Here is a 6005-nt window from a genome sequence, read left to right on the forward strand (position 1 = left end):
GGAGCTCTTGTTCTTACATCCCTCAAAAAATATTCCTCCCTCCAGGACCTGAAGTTCAAATTTAGGTCCTCTTTCTCTAATTGTCACCTTAGTTTGACACTCTAGTTTGGATGTGTTTCCTGACTTCCACATGTCCACCTCAGTGACTTCATTAATTATAGACCAATTAGAAGACATGACTCCAAAAGTGGGTATCTCCATCTGACCTCTGGGAAGAGCTATGCACACCCAACAGCTAGACAAGTTCATGTTATCTACTATTGATTTAGTCATTTGTACATACATATTTTGGTCCCATGTACACACAGCTTTTGCCCATAGTCCCATTATACAAACGATCAGGGTTCGTCTTTTCGTTGGAGGCGTAATTTCAAAGGTCCAGCTAATGTTGACTTCCATGGTAGCCGAGGAGCTTTCTTGACTCTGGTATGATGAATCCAAGCGTTTTGTTCTTTAATTTTAATTGCTGTGAAAGAGGTAAGGAGGACTTGGAAAGGTCCTTTCCACTGTGGCTCCAGAGTCTTTTCTGCAAGAGATTTTACATATACGTAGTCTCCTGGTTGTATATTATGTACAGGTCCATCCAAACCTCTCCCCCTAGTCCCAATTACGTGTTTTCTAATATTATTGAGTTGTTTTCCTAGGGCAACCATGTAAGAGGTCATGATTTCGTTTCCAGCTTGTATGGATATTCCTCTCTGTATTCCATATGGTTGTCCATACAAGATTTCAAATGGGCTCAGTCCCTCCTTCGCCCTTGGCCTAGTTCGTATACGCAAGAGGGCTAAAGGAAGAGACTGAGGCCAGGCTAGATTTGCTTCCTGTCCTAGTTTCACAATCTGTTGCTTGATCAGGTGGTTCATTTTTTCTACTTGGCCACTTGACTGGGGGCGGTATGGGGTATGAAGTTGCCAATCTATGCCTAAATGGTGGCTAACTTGTTGTACTATTTTTGAAACAAAATGTGGTCCCCTATCAGAGGACATTATCATTGGGACCCCAAAACGTGGTATTATCTCTTGTATTAATGCTTTAACTACTTCTCGAGCCTTAGCGGTTCTAGTTGGAAATGCTTCTGGCCAACCTGAAAAGGTATCAGTTAATACCAATAAATATGGATACCCCCCTTTTCTTGGAAGTTCTGTAAAATCAATCTGCCATTGTTGCCCAGGCCCATTGCCTTTCCCAATTTGGCCCATTTCTAGCCTGGGAATATTCTTGGGATTAATCTGGAGGCAAAGATCACATTGCTGAGTAACCTGTCTCACCGTAGTATATAAATTTCTGGCCACAATTTCTCTAATTAAATGTTTATATAGAGCCTCTATTCCGCAATGCCTCTTCATGTGTTCCTCTCTTACCAAATGCCATATTAGGCAAGAGGGAATAACTAGTTTTCCTTGTGGGGTATAAGCCCACCCCTCTTCATTGTATAATCCTTCCAGATCTGTAATAAGTTTTTGATCTTCCTTGGTATATTTTGGCTTACCTTCTAAAGAGATTCACCTGTCGGGGACTAAAGCTCCTTCTGTTTTTACCTCTGCTTTGGCTACCTGTTTTGCCTCTCTATCTGCCAGTTCATTTCCTCTTTCCAATTCTGAGCTTACTTTCTGGTGTGCCTTAATATGCATAATCGCCACTTTCTCAGGAAGTTGGATTGCTTCCAACAGTCTCAAAATTTCTTCTGCATGCTTAATATTTTTCCCTTGAGAGCTCAATAACCCTCTTTCTTTCCAAATTGCTCCATGCGCATGTACAACTCCAAAAGCATATCTTGAATCTGTATAGATATTCACAACTTTGCCTCGGGCCAACTCCAAGGCACGGGTCAGAGCAATTATTTCTGCCTTTTGTGCAGAAGTATTTATGGGTAAAGGTCTTGACTCTATTATTTCTTGACTAGTGGTAATGGCATATCCCGCGTGTCTTTTACCACTTAGGACATAGCTGCTTCCATCTGTGAACCAGTTTTCTCCGCTTTCCGTAGGGCTGTCTTTCAGATCTGGGCGGCTTGCATACGTTGCTTCAATAGTCTCCAAGCAGTCATGAGGCACTGGTTCCCCCGTGTTTCCACTGAGGAAAGAGGCTGGGTTGACAATGTTAGTAACTACGATCTCCACATCATCCTGTTCTACCAGTATAGCTTGATATCTCAGGAATCTTTGTGGGGAAAGCCAATGCCCACCCTTCGCTTCCAACACTGCGGATACGCTGTGAGACACTAAGACGGTCATTTTCTGGCCCAGAGTAAATTTTCGGGCTTCTTGTATATTCAATATTACAGCTGCAACTGCTCGCAGGCATCCAGGCCAACCTTTCGCAGTTGCTTCTAACTGTTTGGAAAAGAATGCAACCGCTCGTCGATAGGGGCCCAGATCTTGTGCTAATACTCCCAGAGCGATTCCTTGTTTCTCGTAGGAAAAAAGGAAAAACGGTTTACTCACGTCTGGGAGCCCTAGGGCCGGAGCCGACATCAGAGCTTTCTTTAGTAGCTCAAAGGCTCGTGCGGTCTCCTTGTTCCATTCAAGGTGTTTCTGTTCAGTGGTTGTTAATGCATACAATGGTTTAACAAGAAGTCCATAGTTTTATATCCACAGTCTTCACCACCCAGTCATTCCCAGGAAAGTTCGTAATTCTTTTACTGTCTGAGGTCTCGGGGTTTGGCATATTGCTTCTTTGCGGGCTTGTCCCAAAGTTCTCTGTCCCGCACTAATTTCGTAGCCCAAATAGATCACTTTCTGCTGTATTACTTGGGCCTTCTTCTTAGATACCCGATACCCTTGAAGCCCCAAAAAATTTAGTAGACTCACCGTCCAGGTCATACAATCGTCCTCTGTTTTGGTGGCGATCAGGATATCATCTACATATTGTAACAGTTTCCCTTTTTCAGACGGGATTTCCCAAGATTCCAGGTCTTTTGCGAGCTGGTTGCCAAAGATGGTAGGACTGTTTTTAAATCCTTGTGGCAACACCGTCCAAGTGAGCTGAGTTTTGCGACCAGTTTTGGGGTTTTCCCATTCGAATGCAAATAATTTTTGGCTGGCTTTATGGAGAGGGAGGCAAAAGAAGGCATCCTTTAGATCTAAAACAGTAAACCAAGTTAGCTCGGGTGTCAATACAGTCAACAGGGTATATGGATTCGCCACTACGGGGTAAAGGTCCTCAGTTATTTTATTTACAGCCCGTAGATCCTGGACCATGCGGTATGACCCGTCAGGCTTACGGACAGGTAATATAGGTGTGTTAAAATCAGACTCACATTCTTTTAATAATCCTAATTGTAAAAATTTTTCAATGACTGGTCGGATCCCTTCCCTATCTTCCTTCCTCAAGGGGTACTGTTTAACCCTTACGGGTTGCCGACCTCCTTTGAGTTTAACTTCAACGGGTGGGGCATTCTTTGCCCTTCCAGGTACATCAGTGGCCCATACCCCAGGATATACTTGATTTAGGATCTTTTCACTAATCTCTCCTTCTCCAGGAAGACTGGCTAGAAATAGGCTCAGTACTTGAATATAATCGTGGTCTTTTATCTCCAGAATAATCTCTCCCTTTCTAAATGTAATTTTTGCACCCAATTGTTCTAACAAATCTCTTCCCAAAAGGGCCTTTGGGGAGTTAGGCATATATAGGAATTTATGGATCCCCCATTGTTTTCCAAATTTATAATTCAAAGGTTTGCAAAAATATGCCTTTTCGCTTTGGCCAGTCGCCCCTTTTACCATGATGTAATCGTTCCCCAGGGGCATCAAGGCTTGATTCAAAACCGAGTAGGTTGCCCCTGTATCAACTAAGAACTCCACTTCCTGTTGTTCTTTCCCTAGCCTCATTATAACCAGCGGATCCGCTAGGGTAGATTCCCCGGGTCCCCGTCAATCTTCTTTTACATGGGCTACCATCTTCCCAATCTGGTAGCCCCGTCTCTTTTCCTTGTTTGGACATTCTCTTTTCCAATGACCAAATTTCCTGCATAGTGCACATTGGTCTTTGCCTAACTGAGGTGGTTCTCGTTTGTACCTTTTTCCTTCCTCTTCTCTGAGAGCCGCTATTACTTTCCGCTGTCCTTGTCTATATCCTTCTTCTCTATTGCTGAACACTCTCCATGCCTCATCTAACAATATTTCCAGATTCCTTCCTTCTGTAGTGCGTAGCTTCTGAAGCTTACGCCTGATGTCCCCTGTAGATTGACCCAGGAACAGAGAAACTAATTGTTGTATCCCTATTTCTGACCCAGGATCTAGCGGTGTGTTACGGCGCATTACATCTCTCAACCGATCCAGGAATTCAGACGAGGACTCGGAGGGGCCCTGTTTGACTGCATACAAAGCTGACCAATTTATTGTTTTGGGGATAGCTCTTTCTATTCCTCTCGAAATCCATTCCTGATACCCCTGCAATCTTTCCATATGTGAGGATTTGTTAGGATCCCATTTCGGATCTTGGAGAGGAAAATAATCTTTGACGTCCCCTCCTATACTCTTATAATGATCTTCGGCTAAATTCCCTGCCGTCTTTAAAATCAGCTGGTTTTCTGTCTCAGTCATATATTCTAATAATAACTGTATATCTTTCCAGTCAGGGTTGTGCTGTTTCACAATAAATTGAAAATGCCTCATTACTCTCACTGGATCAGCTCTGTAATCCTTCGCAGCCCCTTCCCATCCTTGTAAGTCAGCAATAGAAAAAGGCACTCTGATTAGCATTGTCCCACCTTCGGGTCCTACCGCCTCTCGGAGAGGTGCCTGTAAGGCCACTGGAGCAGACTTCCCCCTAGTGCGGGAAGATACGGGGCTATCTGGGGGGGTGGAAGTTTCGTCTGAGTCCACATCCCGTTCCTGAGATCGAGGGGGAGGCTTAAATAGGTCAGTTAAATCTGGTTCCGGTGCCTGGTGGGTTTTGTTTACTTTAATGCATCTTTGTCCAATGCTGCACGCCGAGCAACATCGCTTTAATTTACCTCTAAGTTCTTTATTATTTTCCCGCTCAAGTGCGAGTACCAGGGGGTCCTGTGGTGGCACCATTCCACAGTCCCTTTGCCACTCCGGATGGTTTCGGAGGGTGAAAAACATGTCTGCATATGAAACTTCATCCCATTTCCCTTCTCTCCTTAAAAACAACATCAATTGTAAAAGGGTATTATAGTCTATAGATCCATTAAGTGGCCACTTAGCATCATTCTCTAACTTATACAACGGCCACCACTGATTACAATATTTAATAAGGGTTTTTTTACTTTCTGTTCCCCCAATCCCAACAATGTTTTTCCAATGAGCAAGCACACAGCCTAGGGGGCTTTTCTTTAAAACTCCCTTTTGAGTGTTACCCATTTTTGCAAAGCTCTTCTATTACTTTAGTTTCTGATATACTTTTCAATAAGTTTCCACACAAGCTGTTCCTTAGACTTCTTTATGGTTTCTTTCCAGTTCTTTTCCCACACTTCCCAAATTTCCGGGATTAGATTTTCCTTTCCACACACAAAACAGGGAATTACTCCTATTTGTCCACCAACACTGGGATTTACAAAAAATGTCTGAAGGTTGTTCCCAATCTGAGGCCACTTTCCACCCTGCAGGAGTCACATACGCTCCTCAGAAAAAATTGTTCATTTCCCCTTTTTATCCAATGTCTTCCTTCATTTAGATATCCCCAAGGTTCGAGCCCGAACCACTGAAGGAGTAATTCCCTTTGCCCCGCTTCTTCATTAACATATAAAGGTATTCACAATCTTTCTATATATTACACACATAAAGACAAAGACTTTTAACATAAAATTCCCGGGTACTTAATTTATACATTCATCACTCCAGGTAACACCCATCCAGCAGCTGCAAATATATAAAATAATAACCCTACCGCAACTGCGAGGAGGTCCGCTTACCCTTCTCCTGCTTCTTATATACTAGTCATTAGCAGGTCCATCCTGGCTCCCGACACTGGGATGCAGCGGTGACCTCGGATTTGCTCGATCTACCCTCAAGATCGCTAGCGGCCTCCCCTTCGGTCAG

Source organism: Phaethon aethereus (genome assembly GCF_964289735.1).
Source record: "Phaethon aethereus genome assembly, chromosome: 16".
NCBI classification, from domain to species: domain Eukaryota; kingdom Metazoa; phylum Chordata; class Aves; order Phaethontiformes; family Phaethontidae; genus Phaethon; species Phaethon aethereus.